The following is an 18,003-nucleotide window of genomic DNA, read 5'->3' on the forward strand; positions in this document are numbered from 1 at the left end:
AGCAAAAACCTCATCGATTGATGAAATGAAAGCCAAGCTGATTACTATTCTCGCTGTCCACTTCTAACACAAACGAACCTACTACACCAGGCAGCCTGATAGGCTATATGTCACATTTTTGTTGTTTGTATTCGTTCGTCTTAGGACTTGGTATGGAACCATGCATTTGATACAAAGAGAGCCAAAATATAAGAAGGTTGGCTTCGATGATAATTAGAATGAGGCATTATAACGAAAATTAAATAATCACAAATTTACAAGTTTTCCAAAATCGTAGCTTTCCCCTGGGCTCAGAGACACGAGGAATAGCTCAAGCTGTCGGCTGGTATTGACAAGCATTGGTTAATTGTTCCTAGTTGTATTCTTGAGTAATGCATACATTGCTCACGTTATTGTCACTGACATATAAGGTAGGTGAACAATGTTACAGTGATTGTTAAAAAAAAAAAAGGTATTACACTATTTGTATGGAAGAATACTGCAGTAAAGTGATGTCATCCTGGAATCTAGAGGAGAGAGGAATTTGAGAATTAGTCTAGTCATTACACAAACATATAGCAGTAATCATCAAACCATCTTTACTGATGTCAATAAAAAAAAAACAATATCTCTTCGTGTTACCCCGGGTATTTTTGCAGCATTCACGTCACCTCTCATCTCCCCATGTGCTGAAGATATCCTGCTGTACCTGTTCGCTTTTTCGCCATACTCACGCATGCGCAGGGACGTATGGTTATTAAGCCCACAACATCAGAACATTCAGATAACAGGGCAGTCTTTGATTTTTTTAAAGACCTCATATGTTCAGTCCTCCTAATATCAAATGGTAGTTCATTGTATGACTTGGGTCTTAATATTTGAAATCCTTAGAACCAACATTTGAAGTGCATGTCGATCTAAGTAATTGGAAAGCTTCACTAACAGGTCTTGTCTTGATAACATTCGTTAACCGTATTATCTCTTAAGTACTGTATAGAGATCCAGTCTTGCTAGCTTGACAGACATCATTCTAGCTTTGACAGAAAGCCATTGCAACTGAAAAAGTGCAAGAATTACATAAAACCAAGGTGCAACACTACTCCATTAATGACGCACTCAATCACAAGCTTTTTAATAGAATATTCACCAGGATGTTCTTAAAACTAAAGCAATATTTGTAAATTGAAATCGAGTAACTTACAGCAGTTTATTTAAACAGTGAGAGACAAATTACAGTCCAGTGTTACGCAAAAGTCACGGACTTATCAGTAATTTGTACTAGATTTCTATCAATATTCACCTTACTGTCACTAAGGCAAATAAAAAGAAAAGGTTAACTTGTTACCATACCAGAGATGTAAAGTATCAAACTTTGAAGCAAGAAGAAGGTTTATACATTACTCTCAAATTCGTTTTGCTTGCTGTATTGTTTTCGTTTTAACTGTGGTCACTTGAAAGATGACTTCAAGCTCGTGTATGTGATATGTTCAAAGTGATAGCCCAGAATGGACCCCGAAATATGATACCCTAGGCTATCCTAAGAAGTTTCATTATTCCAAGGAGAGCTCAGGAATACCTGCCACGTAACCTAGTGTTAGGCCTAACCAGACTTGAATTTACGAAGTAATAAATATTTATACGTGTATAAACATAAAAAAAAAAAAAGTTATTGGCGGTATTAGTTCCTATTAAACAGTTTTCCTTCGTTCCAGTTTAATTCCCGTTTTCTTTGTTGCAGGACGTCGACATAGTATGGAACTCTGTCAGTTACCAGAATAACTGAAAACCATGCAGAATTTTAATCTACATTTACTTTGATTAATCTAGCTAGTAATATTGTTTGAATATCGCTGTATAAAACTGTGTGGTAGATACAATTTCGTGAATGTTGTGTCGCAATTCCAAACAAGGAATTAAGTCAAGAACTATTATGCTCGATTTTGTCTGAGGGGGGGGAGGGGGAATAATGACGAATAGGCCTACTTAGTTCAAATGAGACACCACTATTTGACTTATGTTTGTAATATATCAGAAACTACCTCCCAATATGTTTGAGATATCAACGCGATCATAGAAAACGCGCCTATCAAGTGTTACTTTTGGCGTTCACGAAGCTTATTGTAGGTAACGCAAAACCGTTGGCTGACGTAATGGAGATTACACCTTTTTTCTGCTGATATAAATTCTTGCTGTACCAAAACATGTCGTCAGATAGTAAGAGTTCCCTTGCTGCAGGTAAGCTGATTCTCTGTATATACATGTGCAAATATATCTATGCACTTTTGCATATACACTAGAATACATACATACACATATGCATAACCATGTGCGTATATACGACTAATTGATGTAGGCCTCCTTGGTTGTAAACTTGTACTGATACGCTCACATGTACGTTTAAATATATATGTTAACGTTCATATGTGTATTTACTAATGCATATATGCACATATAGACTTACACACGTATGCACTTATATAGAGTATGTATGTATGGGACACTTGGAGTCACATTTCATCAGATTTTGACAACTTTTTTTCTTACTATTTTATTTTTATGCTTCGTACTGATTTAAATATTAATTAGTTATTTTTATTTTTCCACTTACATATTTGTTTGTTCAAAAACTTAATATACACGATTAATACTGACGGTACTTCGGATTCATAGCATTCTCTTTTATTGTTTCACTTACATATTTATTTGTTAATAAACTTTTTATATATACTTTTAATACCGAAAGCAATTGTGATTCAAAGCAGAATATTAAAAAATTGGGTCTCGACAGACTAGCCAATCGGATGGCAGCTAACAAAGCCTCCGTGCCAAAAACTCAAGAGATTGCAACCAATCAAAGAAGGCGACTGAAACGCTGGATAAGGTGGAGGGCTCTGATTGGCCAAGCAGTTCTTGAGCAAGACTCCTATCCATACTTAGGAAGATCAGTCAGTCATTAGGCGAAGTTCTGAGTGAGAGGATTGACAGGTGACGGCATAAACAAATGCTTACGGAATGACGGAAGGAAACTGAGTAAGAATAAGATTATATGTCGGTTTTTCTTTTATTCTTGACATTGTGGATTGTTTAAGTGTTTTAGAGACGTCCACCAAGATGGGGGATAAAATTTGAGTCTTTGGGGGACAGGTGTGGACCTCTGGACCCTGACTAATCAGGAGTGATTACTTTCAATTAACCCTAATGACCTCTGGTTATTATAACTTGTGTTATCAGGAACGAAAAGAGGTAACTATGCAAGTTATTATCATGTTGAGAGGTGCCCCAAATCCCCGAATTGAAACGTGTATTAGGTGAAAGTTGGAATAGCCATTATCATTGAGTCTACACTTGAGTGACGAAAATAAAATTGTGTAATTTATCAGTATTGAAAAGTTCATGGAGTCATCGTCTATTCGCTTTAATATATTTGATTGAATGCTGGACAGGTATCTGATTTCGTAATTGTTTTTATCTGTAATGTAATTTTGGAAATAACTGGTTACTGGTGAACAGACTTGCATTTAAAATTACCATGTAAAGATATGGCCATTAACTAAGCTATATATCCAGGCTCGATACAGTATATAACTTATTAACTTGAGGTTTTTAGTAACACGTTAACGTATTCTGAACATGGTCAACAGAATCACGACTCCTGGGGGGTGTTGGTGCTATCAGTGCACCTCACACGGTGCACCGTAGGCCTATGCTGCTACCCTTGCATTCCTTTTACTGTACCACCTCCGTTCATATCTTTTCTTCCGAGAGGTTTTCCTGCCGTTACACCTTTAAAACCTTTTTACTCCAAAAATTTCCCTTTCAGCGCTAAATGGCCTCGTAGGCCCCAGCGCTTCCTTAGCCTTTAGCCTAAATATATAATCCATTCCATTCCATCAAAATCACGAAAGGCCATTGATTAAGTGTAGATATTTTGGTCATTAAGTGGGTAAGATACATGTGTGTAATGGTGATGGCTCGGGAAATGTACAGCCAAAAGCAATTTGCATTTTCAGGGCTCTGCATCTTTCGTCAAAAATGAAATGACAGTTTTCCAAACCACCTTTTCCTCTTACGTATACACTTGAAAGGTTAAATCCCCAGCCACGCCCACCGGTTGTTACGTTAGCTGGAGATTTAAAGATAAAAAAATCCGGGATTCCTGCGATTTAGACCGAGAATAATTTAGGATTTTATGTTGTGCAGACAATGCGCGCCCTTCAACTTGCATATACACAAGTAGGCTATGCCATAGCCTCTAGATGTACGAAAGTATTTTAAAAGTTGGAAAAACTCTATAATCTATTCATTTCTAAGACGTTTGGAAGACAGTCGACTAGAAAGGCCTTTAAGACGAGCTATTTCATGGGCCCTATCTATTGGAGATTGCAGCCGTCTTTTCAAAAACTAAGGCTGACGCTAATGACGTTAGTCCTGTTGCCAAGAAAGTTAAACCCATGATCGTCTGTGAAGATATAACAGGTACCAGAAGTGTTGTTTCTTTGAGCAGGCGAGCTGTCATTTCATTAGCCGAAATCCCTCAAATGTTCCGAAAAATAATCTAAATTAGGAGTTATCCACATCCTGTGTATGGGCAGCAAAAGTTATTTACCGATTGTTTCATTTCGTAAGGTATGTCCGCAGCCATCTTCGTCAATACCTGTATGATGATGTAATATAACAGGATGTATGTATCTCTTGCATTACAGTTTTGATAAATAATTCTGTGGGTACCTTTGCAAAATATGTGTTGAACTCAGAAGAGTGTCGTTAGTGCACCTCATGCTGTGCTCTACAGGCGTTACTCAAGGTTCTAGGCAATATTCATTTGGCCCCTAGCTGCAACCCCATTCGTTTATTTTCTTTACTTTACCTCCTTCCATATTCACTTTTGCTCCATTTACTGTTCACTCTCCTAACAATACTGTCTCATAGTGCAACTGAGAGTTTCCCTCCTGCTACACCTTTAAAACCTTCTTACTCTCAATCTCCCTTTCAGCACTGAATGACATCTTAGGTCCCAGCGCTTGGTCTATGGCCTAAATTTTATATTCCATTCCTTTCCATATACTGTATCGCTGAATGTAACTTTTCACCACAACACCTAGTATGTATTTTTTCTGTCTCGTAGGGACAGGATTGCCAGCAATTCGAAAGTTCATTTACGTAACTTCCGGCAGGCTGTTCATCCGGTCCCACTCTGCAGAAGGCTCTCTGTTTGACCTCCAAATTCATGTGCCCCATGCTTAATTGCACAGACATTCAAATAATCGTACAGCGTACTCCACACTTGTCAAATTTACACTCGGAATATAAGCAAGTCTTTAATTTTACGTTGAAAGGCTTGATATTTTCACATCTCGTATCAAATAGACGCTTACTGTAAGATCTTGGTACTGCATAGTTGAATTTTAAAACAGCATTCGAATAGCCTCGTGGGTCAGATAACTTGAAACTATCTGTAGCTTGTGTTGACTCCATTAGGCCGATTGGCTATATTATGTACAACATATCCTTTTAAATGTTTTGTACTTCCACCTGATCCTCAGCTATGGTTAGACATACGGCATGGTAGTTCATTTTAGGCTGGAAAGAACGATATTGTAATTTTGAATAAGGTGAGATTGTAAGTTTGTTTCTGGTCATAAAAATCACGACCAAGGGACAGTCAGGTACGGAATAGACATAAGATACTGGTACTAAGTGGCTTCAGTGCAGTGAGCAGAAGGCATAACTGTTTACGGTAATTCTGTAGTCAATCATACTGGTGGTGAATTTTAGGTAGATAAAACCGAAATTCTTAATCATATGCCTAACAGATGTTGAGTCTGTTCTTGGTAATTACGCTAATGGTATAAGGAAGATATATTTTTTTTTATTCAAAGTTACTTAAAAGTTAATAATCCTTTGAAATTTGAAAAATGCCATAACTCAACTTTTGGGATTCAGACCTAAGTTGGTAGTAATGTTCGTCAGTTTCTCCGTCAGCGTTAGTCAGGAAGGTTTAGGTCACAAGTAAGAGTTAAACATAAATCCAAACCTAATTAATGCACAGTTAAAAAAAATAAAAATAACCCAAAAATTTGTTAATGATTGGTTAACGTAAGTGTGCTAACTAAGTGAAACTTTGTAGCTTAAGTTTTATTTCAGTGCGTTAATTGTGCCGAAGTAAATGATAAATCTCGAAACAATGAATGTTTAAAATGTGTTAAAATTTATTCTGTGATGGAAATGACAGCTTTTGACTCGCACAATAACGTCAATCTTTCCCAAATTTTGAACTGTTGTGTAATTAAGATATTTATTATCCAAACTGGTAAAAGGGTCATTTCTGTCAGCGAAACTGAACACACTGAACGGCATTTAAACATGTACACAACTTTTGTTACGAGACACCGGTAAGACAATACTAAGAATTAGCACCAGAGCAGAGGTAAATGTTTATTGTACTTAGACCACAGCCATACTGTTTATCTTTTGGCAACTGAACGCGGAATTGATTATCAAGTATGTTCATGAACGCAATGTCAAAACCTACTAAATCTAATGCCCTTTCAGTGAGAGACGTAATTATCAGATAAGTATTCTAACAAGTAATTAATGTAAATTCATTTTCCTTCCAGACAACATGTCGTGTTGGTACATCAATAAGGACAGTTCGATACAGCATAAGTTCCTTTGGTACAACAGATTTCACTAGGTCTCAATAACACTAAAGAGATCTTTGCAATTAAACATTGATTTCATCGCGTGTAGCAATACTACTTTCGATTTCGGAGCTCCAAACAGCTTGAATATGCTACTCCACGAAGCAACTGTTAGTTAATAATCGTTTTGAGATAACTAGCGGAGGTGTCATTTTGACGTTTTGACTGCTCGAGGCTTCAGACTTCAAATTTTTTTGTTGGTGTTATAGAGCGACATTGGAATAAATTTCCTCGTTAGCTTTTAGAAGCTGTACGGTTAACCTGATTGTTATGTATTCGACTTTGAAATAAACTGCGAAATCAGTAAGCCAATCTATTAGAGATTTATATTCACGAAGTTAGGCAGCTGATAACCAATTTAAGTCACGAAATGACTAACTTACTCATATTGACAGAAGAGCGAAATGACCAAATAAGTTATCCTAATTACGTAAACTTGGCTTTAGTAACAAAGACGAATAAATAGCAATATGTTAAGGAAAATATGACGCAATCAAATTTTAACAGCAGTAGTACCGATGGATCTTTGCAACAGCGCCTAGTCCATTTTACTTGTGACAACTAAGTACATTTCATTTCGGAAGTATTAACTTTGCATTGGCTCCCATGAGTTGTACCGGAACGAGTTTGGCTATCGAATTATCTTTATAGACGTATCAGAATGACTAAACCTGTTTATCAAGACGATTTTGTATCGCAGCGACCGTACTTTCGCAGCAACATCAAAGCGGAAGAGTGTTGAGGTAGATGATTTTGTCCTGGTATTATAAATCGGTAAGTTTGGGGGTTTCGATCGTGTAATCTGATTTGATAACCTTTAGAGCTCATTGACATGAAGTCCAATACATTAACTAAATGGCTGATACTAATGCAAAAATATTTGGTTTGCCTAGTACTAATTAATGAATCATCTTGTCCAATAGGAGGAAGATGGGTGTAATGGCGTACGAAGAGGAGGAGGATGACGAAGAAGAAGATTGATCATCTTGCCATCAAGAATTACGTTGCTGAAGGTAATATTTGCTTTATACATATATTCATATATACAGAAGAAATACAAGCTTACTGGCTACCGGAGGTGTTAAATTCTACATACATGGCTAAGGGCAGGGACCAGGCCCTTCAGGAATTTTGTGAAGTTGTAATTGTGTAAATTGTAAATACAAAATGCTAGGCTGAATATGTACGATAGTTTTGAGTGACCTGACGTTACATTTGACACAGACTCATCCTACGGTTATAGTTTGATGTTCGAAAAAAAGTCAATTTAAATCGTTCATCATTTTATCAGGTTATCTGTTAAACTTTGATCAATTAACGTGCTTATGAAATGCGCACAAAATTAAACGGTCGGTTTCCAGAAGTGATTATAACAGGAAGTTTCTTTAGCAGATTTGTTGAAATTGGCTTCAGCAGAGGCTGAAATCAACGAACAGTTTTGAATTTCATCTGAAAATGGAGCCTCGTGAAGCATAAAACATCATACCGACTGCAATTGCTAAGGTTTGTTCATTGTCAGATATTTTCATATGTGATTAAAGCTTTCCCAACAAATTGTGGTCTTGAATTAAAAATAAATTGTGAGATTAACAAGAGTTCCATAGTGCATTTAAACAACTTCAAAATGCAAACATTTTAAAAGTCAGCTAGACCTTACAGGTATTCGCGTGGCTAAAAGTCATATCTAAATTAAGTATTTTGGATGTAAAAGTTTACACACTGAAAATACAAGTAGATCAGGATCATAGAATTTTGTCCAGGGGTTGTAGGACAGGCCTAAGTGGTTAGGATTTCTGTTGAATTAAGAGGTAGGCCTACATAACTGGACTACATAATTTCTGGACTGTTGTTAGTGTGTAGAGCATTTTGACTGAATTAGAGACTATGGCATTATTATTCCAGAACAACCTCAGATGTGCAGAGAATTCTTGCATGTATAGATTATAGGCCTAATCTCAGATGTTAGAGGAGTTTTACTGAGAAGCAAAGATTATTACTTAGCTAACTTCGATGTGCTGGTGATTCTTACTGAATTAAGAGTCAGGACTAAATTGTTTTTGGCCTACCATTGATGTGCTAAGCACTTTCATGCCTGAAGAGACGGATGTACTGGGCTAAGATTCAGACTACATTTGTATTGACTACTTTTGAAGTGCTGGCCATTTGTACTAAAGAGAGACAGGCATGCATCATTATTACGGGACAACCTCTGGTGTGCAAATGGCTATTAATGAATTGGAAAGACAGATCTATGTTGTGACCTAACCGTCTTTGACGTCAAAGCCATTTTTATTGGATTGAGAGAGACATTTACATGATTATTATTGAATTGAGAGAGAAGTCTACATTATTACTGAAGTACATTTTATATTCATGGCGTATTTGCCAGAATTACAGATGAGGGCTACTTACAGTTTCAGAGGAAAAAAGACTTGAAATGATAATGGAAAAGTACGTCAGTAAAGTGTATCCTTGCAAATAATTAGTTTATTTATTGCAGAAAATGGTGATGTTCCAGGAATAGAACGGACTTTAAAGCGAAAGACGATTAAAAGGCTTAGAAAAGACAAAAACGGTAAATAACAAGGGAAGTCAATGTCAGCTGGAAAAAGGGAAAAAATGAAACTAAAGAGAAAGCAATTAAAACTATTTCTAGGCCTAAAACGAAGTGTATATTGTGCTTGCATATGTGTTTGCGGAGTGAGTGCTTAGGAACCAGAAACCAGGACCTAAGAGATTAGGTTATTTTGTGTAGTAAGCTTGTGGAAGGACTTAAAAGAGAATAGGATATTTTGTGTAGTAAGTTTGTGGAAAATTATGTAGTGTGACGTGTCATTAACCTGTTTCTCTTCTCGTCAGGAAATGGTTTCAAGCTTGCAAGCAAAACTTGAGGCTCTAGAAGCAGCTGATGTGGAGAAGAGCTTTAGCTTCAAGATATAACTTCATCTCTATAATGGAATTAGCATCATATGTCAGAATGTAGTGATTAGTTACAGTGAAAGAGATAAACCAGAAAAAATAGACCCAGTAATCAATAATGTCATATTTTAGTACTTAGAGATTGTTGAATTAGCATACGTACAGTTTGTAGTATTGTGAAAAACTTTATCTTTGACATAAGTATCTATTGACTGAAAAGTGAGTGGAGTTCAGCAATGCTTATCGTAATTATAGAACACTGTTAACACATTTGCATTCATAGCATGATGTACTCTGAACCCGAGCTTGTTATGGGGCAGTTAAGTATGTTTCAGGATCCATTTTTAATATAAATTGGTCATTTTAATAACAGTTATCATGCAGTTCAGTATATTTGGAGATAATTTAACAATTTCTTGTCGGTCTAGTATCAGCTGTGTGGTAGTTCAATCTCTTGTCAGTCTAATATTAGCTATGTGGTGGTTCAATTTCTTGTTAGCCTAGTATTAGCTATATGGTAGTTCAATCTTGTCAGTCTAATATTAGCTATGTGGTGGCTTAATTTCTTGTCAGCCTAGTATTAGCTATGTGGTGGCTCAATTTCTTGTCAGCCTAGTATTAGCTATGTGGTGGCTCAATTTCTTGTCAGCCTAGTATTAGCTATATGGTAGTTCAATTTCTTGTCAGTCTAGTATTAACTATGTGGCACTCAGTTTCTTGTCAGTGTAGTATTAGGTATGTGGTAGCTCAATTTCTTGTCAGTATTATTAGCTATGTGGTAGCTCAATTTCTTGTCAGTCTAGTATCGGCTATGTGGTAGCTCAATTTCTTGTCAATCTAGTATTAGCTATGTGGGAAGTCAGTATGAATCAACAAGAATATTAGTTTTTTTTTTTTTCCTGCATAAGTTTATCAGTTCGGTATCAGTTATCAGGTAGTTCAGGTGTTCCAAAATATGGTACATAGCTTTTAATTTATATTTATCAGTTGTACTCAGTCAAATAGCTCGCTATGCTTCAGCATGTTATACATAGGTTTTAGTTTTACTTAGCATTCTTATCTATTTAATTTCGACAATTGGGTAGCGCAATATGATTCAGAATACTGTACGTAGTTGTTTTTTGAATGTAACTCTGAATCAGTTTTTATGAAACTCGCTTGTTCCAAAATACTGTACGTAATTTTTAACTTTTATGTCTTGTCAGTTCAAGAATCACGTCGCTCTGTTGCAGTATACTGTACATAATTATCCAACTTTTTCATGTTTCAGTTTTAATTAACAGGTATCTCTGTGTAGTTTTAAGTACTCTACATTATTCCTTAGATTTTTCGTCAGTTAAACATTAGCTATCAGTATCTTGGTATGCTTCAAGATGCATAGTTTTTACCCAGAGTTCAGACCAGTTGAATATGTTGTCAAGTAGTATAGTCAAGTAGTATAGTACTGTATGTTCCAGGATATATAGTTTTTTATTTAATTGCTAAAAGATTCTTGGCAGTTTGACATCAAGTGGCTCAGGATAGTTGAAGAAACATTACTTATTCTAAATATTTTTTTTTTTTTTAGTTTATCATCAACTGTCTGGCAGGTTAGCATGTTACAGGATACAGACTGAAGTTTCCTTTAAATTTCCTAGGAGTTTAATATCAGCTATTGGGTAATGTAGCGTATTTCAGGATACAAGACCCCACAGAAGTCTCTTAACCAGTTTCATATTAGCTGTCGGGTAGCTCAGTACATATTAAGATGGCATAGTTTTTCATTTGCGCTTCTTAGGGTTTAATATTATCAGGTTGTTCAAAACACATCTGGTTACAAAGATTTCTGCCCAGGTACATGCGAGACTAGTACCAAGTTATCCCAATATTTATCAACTTCCTGAAGTGCAGATATGATTAGTATTTCACTGGTTAGAATCGATTTCACTGTCTGTGGATTTCTTCGTGGAATTCAGTCTAGTCAGGAATATTTTTGTGGCATAAAACCTTCAAATTGTCATTTTTGGGGAATAGGTAATATTTTCTGAATAAGTACAAATAATTTCAGGCAATTTTCTTATTGTTAAACTAGCTCCCAGCACGGTAGTAACTTGTAATTAAAGCTTATCTTATACTCTTTGTAGCCTTTCACCCTGGTTTGTTTCACGGAACTTTATACAAGTTAATTTAGAATTGATTCATGAATAGCTTCTAGGTCTTATTGTACTATTACGTAAGCATACTCCTAGGGACTTAAGTTACGTCAAGGCTAAAGTTGAATATAGGTAAGCTATCACAGACCGAAGTATGGACATGTTGAAACTTTTAGGATAGGAAATACTTAGAATCTCTTTTTATTACAGTTAACTGGATTCGACTGACAAACTGCCAAGAATGTTATGCGATAAAACAATAGTCTCGTAATTTCTTTATACAATATTTACCGTGAAAACAATGCATCTTGCTCAATATTAAACATGAACTGTTTTGAAAATTATTATTGTTAGTTGATTGTTGGCACTGCTGAGTATCTATCTAATCAATAGCTTTATTATTGTGGCCTCTCTTCTTATTTCAAGACACTGCTTGCGTATAAAATTTACAAAGTATTAATTTAACGGTTAACAAAGGTATTTTATAATATGACTAGTAATACTGGGGCGTCAGTGAAATACTAAATAGTTAGTCTTTAGAACTGAAATCCTAGCTGATATCAGTTTTTAGAACTGAAATCCTAACTGATATTAATTTTTAGAATTGAACTGATATTAGTTTTTAGGCCTGAAATCATAACTGAGATTAGTTTTTAGAACTGAAATCCTAACTGAGAATAGTTTTTAGACTGAAATCCTAACTGATATCAGTTTTCAGAACTGAAATCCTAACTGATACCAGTTTTTAGAACTGAAATCCTAACTGATATTAGCTTTTAGAACTGAAATCCTAACTGATGTCAGTTTTTAGAACTGAAATCCTAACTGATTTCAGTTTTTAGAACTGAAATCCTGAGAAGAAATAGCCTCGTGTTAAGTAGCAAAATAATTAAATCAATCAATTTCTCTGTATTTTAGCAATGGAAAACTTCAGATGGTCGCGGTTGAGTAACGTAAATGATTTAGGAAGTCATCGGCATATCTTAGAATTCCCGATGGTGCAGTGCCTTGACATATGTAGATTAAAAAAGAAATTTAGTAAGCTCAGGTATAAATCTTCATATGTAATGTTGCTAAAACATTCCCGACTGTTGCAGTTGGTTCTCAGTTTTATGATCAAATTTAGTTTCAGCTAGCTCATATTGTTGAAAAGTTAGCTCATAATGCTAAAAGGTTAACTCGTATTGTTAAAAAGTTAGCTCATATTGTTAAAAAGTTAGTTCGTATTGTTAAAAAGTTAGCTCATATTGTTAAAAATGTAGCTCATACTGTTAAAAAGTTACCTCATAATGTTAAAAAGTTAGCTTGTGTTGTTACAAAGTTGCCTTATATTGTTAAAAATTTAGCTCACATTGTTAAAAAGTTAGCGCATATTGTTAAAAAGTTAGCTCATATTGTTAAAAATTTAGCGCATATTGTTAAAAATTTAGCACATATTGTTTAAAAGTTAGCTCATATTGCTAAATAGTTAGCTCATAAGGTTAAAAAGTTAGCTCATATTAAAAAGTTGGCTCATATTGTTTAAAAGTTAGCTCATATTGTTAAATAGCTCATAATGTTAAAAAGTTAGCTCATATTAAAAAGTTGGCTCATATTGTTTAAAAGTTAGCTCATAATGTTAAAAAGTTAGCTCATTGTTAAAAAGTTAGCTTGTATTGTTAAAAAGTTAGCTAAAAATGTTAAAAAGTTAGCTCATATTGTTAAAAAGTTAGCTTGTATTGTTAAAAGTTAGCTAAAAATTTTAAAAAGTTAGCTCATTAAAAAGTTAGCTCAAATTGATTAAAAGTTAGCTCGTACTGTTAAAAAGTTATCTCATATTGTTAAAAAGTTAGCTCATAATGTTAAAAAGTTAGCTCATAATGTTTAAAAGTTAGCTCGTATTGTTAAAAAGTTAGCTCGTATTGTTAAAAAGTTAATTCATATTAAAAAAGTAGCTCATATTGATTAAAAGTTAGCTCATATTGTTAAAAAGTTAGCCCATAATGTGAAAAAGTTGGCTCATATTGTTTAAAAGCTCATAATGTTAAAAAATTAGCTCATAATGTTAAAAAGTTATCCCATATTGTTAAAAAGTTAGCTCATTAAAAAGTTAGCTCATGTTAAAAAGTTAGCTCATATTGTTTAAAAGTTAGCTTGTATTGTTAAAAAGTTAGCTCATAATGTTAAAAAGTTAGCTCATATTAAAAAGTTAGCTCATATTGTTTAAAAGTTAGCTCATAATGCTAAAAAGTTAGCTCATAATGTTAAAAGTTAGCTCATATTGTTAAAAAGTTAGCTCATATTGTTAAAAAATTAGCTCATAATCTTAAAAAGTTTGCTCATATTGTTAAAAAGTTAGCTCATAATGTTAAAAAGTTAGCTCATAATGTTAAAAAGTTAGCTCATAATGTTAAAAAGTTAGCTCATATTGTTAAAAAGTTAGCACATATTGTTAAAAAGTTAGCTCATATTGTTAAAAAGTTAGCACATATTGTTAAAAAGTTAGCTCATATTGTTTAAAAGTTGGCTCATATTGTTTAAAAGTCAGCTCATAATGTTAAAAAATTAGCTCATGATGTTAAAAAGTGAGCTCATAATGTTAAAAAGTTAGCTCATAATGTTAAAAAGTTCGAATTATGTGAAACTGTTGTAACAGAAAAATGTAGTTTGATTTTATTAAGGGCTTCTGTATTTCAGCTTATTGCTCAGTTCTCATCAGGTCTCTTAATCTCCATTTTGCTAGAGAGGGTAACTTGGACCTTTTTTAGCTCTTATAACAACAAAGAAAGCCTAAGAATTATGAAAACTGTTGGAGCCAAATAATACATCAAAATTGAGAGTTTAATCATGGCTATAGTCTACAATGGGGTTTATTGCAGACTAGGTTTGAGAAATAATTGATTTTTGGGAATCTGACCAGTGCAAATGTCCCTGTTGGCTAAAGTTAATTCTGTATTGTGTTGGTACCCATAGAAACGGGAGATGAGATACTTTTCTTAATATTATTTTAGGAATTGCTTCTAACCTCTCCCTCTTATCCTTCTGTTCTTACCAGACTTAACTTTCGTAAACTTAATGACACAAACTTGACATTATCATTCTGGGGCATTTCTTTAGTGTCCTGCACTAGAAATTCTGCTCTCTAAAGCAGTTAGCATAGAAAAACATGTCTCATGCTTTGTTGAAGTCTACATACTTTGCTAACACAGCCTGTAAACTATGCTTCGAATGTTTCATTCTCTCTCTCTCTCTCTCTCTCTCTCTCTCTCTCTCTCTCTCTCTCTCTCTCTCTCTCTCTCTCTCTCTCTCTCTCTCTCTCTCAAAACTGTTTCGTCCTTCGATGAAGTCCACATGCTTTGCTAAGACAGTCCTGCACACTATGCTTGTTTCATTCTCTCTCTCTCTCTCTCTCTCTCTCTCTCTCTCTCTCTCTCTCTCTCTCTCTCTCTCAAGTTTCCTTCCTTTTTTCTGTTTGTCGAAGTTGCCTTTATTCGTTTACTGAAGCTTTTCTGGTCATTATGTTTTCCAAAGTCTTTTCATGGATCTCTGAAGTTTTTCAAATCACTTAACTTTGCCGAAGCTGACTTGAAAGCATCATTGCACACTTGATATGCTTTGCTGAAGGCTCTCGAAACATTTGGCCTGTAGTTTGACTTTTACACATTCTCACTCTAATATTCTCGTCCAAAAGATTCTCACAATTTGCATTCTCACTTTATATTCACATAGGTGTTCGGCTGTTCCACGAATATATTTACTTGGATATTAGGCTTTCAGGGTATGACACTGGTAATATTTTGGTTTAAAAGTTATTTGTTACACCATTTTTACAAGTAGATTTAAAAGCTGCTTTTTGCCGTACATTTTGAGCAGTTAATGTTTAATGCCAAGATTTAAATTATTTTCTTCTATTCACGATTTTGGAGAAGGGAGGGAGGGGAGGCAGGCCTTTTTGCTTTTGGTGACGAGACAGTGAGAACGAGCATTTTCTTTATGAACATTGATATATAACCGAAGCAGTTTAAAGAAAAATGTACAGACTATTGTTGATTATTGAAGAGATAAGATGAATTACAGAAGTCCTCATGTATACAAACTGTGTAGCGAGAAATATGGAAAAGATTTTTGTAGACAATTCTGGAAAGACTGAAAATAAAAGGCTCCTTCGGGGTCAGCATTGCAGTGGCCCGAGGGGGGCGTGTCCCCAGCAGGTGGTGTAACCAGTCAGTGACCAGCTTCGAGACCAACTGAGAGCTGTTTTTGAAGCTCGCAGCTGGTGACGCCGAGGTGGGAGGAAGACCCTACTTCCCTCGTGCTTTTCAAGAACTATTCCAATATTTTTGTCACTGTTGGAGAACGCTTGTCAGATATAAAGGAAAACTGTTATGCATTGGGAGGCCAAGCGAGGTTGGGGTTAAGGTCACTACCGAGAAAACCCTTGGCCGGGTTCACAGGCAAGTGTTTTAACATGTCCATAATCTGGTGTAGCTAACTAATAGATTTTTACCGCCGGAATTTTGTACCAAACTATGTCCAGAAAATATCAATTCATTCTCTCTATGACACTGTAAGAAAATCTGTTTCATGTATTTTGCCATTCCGTTTTTTTTTTTTCAAGTTTCTTTGAGATCCTTACGAGGCCTTTTCTTCAACGTCTTGTCGCAAAAAATAAGTCTTGTATTCAATCTCTCAGAATGCCGAGAAACAATAAGAAAAATACTTTTGGTTACGATGTACGTATTCTCGAGCGTGTCGGCCATTGTACAGTTGTCTTTGCAGTTGATAAAATTCTTCCTTGAGAGGTCTGTGGATAATTGTACTTGTAATTATTATTGGATTAAGCTATTTGATATGTCTTCAGGGATACTTATATGTAAGACTGGCTTATTTTTGCAATAGAGATTTGAATGAAATTACTTGGTATAGTTAGATATAAAAGTACTCAACATGCGTGACTTCAGGTTCCTTGATTGTTTAAGGAAAATAATGTCAGTTCGGGGAAAGTTTTATTCTGAATTGCTACATTTCACTTGTAAGTTAGTTATTAGATTCTGTTCCTTCAGTTCGGACCGATTCCTGACGAAGTTCACATAATCTGATGCTGGAATGTGTAAAAGTTTGACTTTTAAAAACATTTACTAGATTAGAAAACTTACTTCCTTGAGCTGAATTTGAAAATTTTGCTGACGTTGAATTTGACTGTATCACATGTTCATTTCGAAGATAGCTTACTTGAAACGGCTTTGCAGAATTATTGACGAGTGTCGAATATGATTTATATCCTGCCAGATGTCTTTGAAGGTACAATTTCATTACGTTAACACTTTTGAGTCAAAAGTCATTCCTTTGGTCAAGCGTACATCAATACTTTTATTTACATTGCTGACGCATACATTCGTTTCAAAAGGGGGTACCAGCCTGGGGTTCAAACACCTTCTCACGTCTCAGGACAGACATTTCATTTCGTGTACTTGACATAAAGAAGGGATAAATACCACTATGACCAATTTTTAAGAAGTCTGTGTGAGAGAAACCTTACAAAATCATAACATCGTCAGGAATTAGATTCGGGTCATTTCTTTTAATCCTTTCGGAATTTTGACAGGGATGTCTTTGGCTTAGAACGGACAGAAATAAACCTGTTTGGCAAAGTTAACAAGGTAATGTGTGTGGCAACATGGTCTGTGATACATTTGAAAGATGGTTATACTGTTACCAAATACCTTGCCACAAGACTTGTGTTGGCCCTGAGAGATATACAGACTTGACAATGTAAAGGCGTATTTACAGTATAAAGATTTTTTTACATACCTTTAATAGGGTAAGGTAACTGTCCTCATGATTAGGGTACCTTAACTAAAACTAGATAATTCCCAATAATATGCTAAGTAAACTAAAACAAGATAATTTCCAATAATATGCTAAGTAAAATTTGGTTGAAATACAAACAATGGAGAGAAAAGTGAATTGCTCTTAAATTACAGAATTTACAGAGACTTTTAATCCCAATTTCCAAAGTGTTTGATTTAGTTCTCGATTGCTAATTGATTTCAGTTGTTTGCAGTTTTTTCCGAGTGTTAAAATGGTTAACTAAACTTGGCGTTGGTTCTCAGAATTAAAAAAATACGTGTCCTTGGTATGATGTGGTTATTCAGTGGTGGTATTGTTTTGACGAATTTAGTGATTTGGAGTACGTTATAATTGTAATTCGCGATTTTTTTTTTTTTTTTTTTTTTTTAGCTTTGTATTTGGTATTTGGATTCTAAACTGGTTTAGCTTTTTCTTGACTACAG

At 35.0% G+C, this 18,003-nt stretch overlaps 1 long non-coding RNA gene across 1 annotated transcript; it reads left to right on the plus strand.

The window, feature by feature from the left end:
- The first annotated feature begins 2,912 nt into the window (after positions 1-2,912).
- LOC136842863 (uncharacterized) lies at positions 2,913-10,846 on the plus strand. The gene is made up of 5 exons (XR_010854367.1): positions 2,913-3,009; positions 6,597-7,454; positions 7,604-7,693; positions 8,073-8,183; positions 9,540-10,846. It is a non-coding gene; the product is annotated as an uncharacterized lncRNA (long non-coding RNA).
- Positions 10,847-18,003: the final 7,157 nt, after the last annotated feature.

Source organism: Macrobrachium rosenbergii, chromosome 10, assembly GCF_040412425.1.
Source record: "Macrobrachium rosenbergii isolate ZJJX-2024 chromosome 10, ASM4041242v1, whole genome shotgun sequence".
NCBI classification, from domain to species: domain Eukaryota; kingdom Metazoa; phylum Arthropoda; class Malacostraca; order Decapoda; family Palaemonidae; genus Macrobrachium; species Macrobrachium rosenbergii.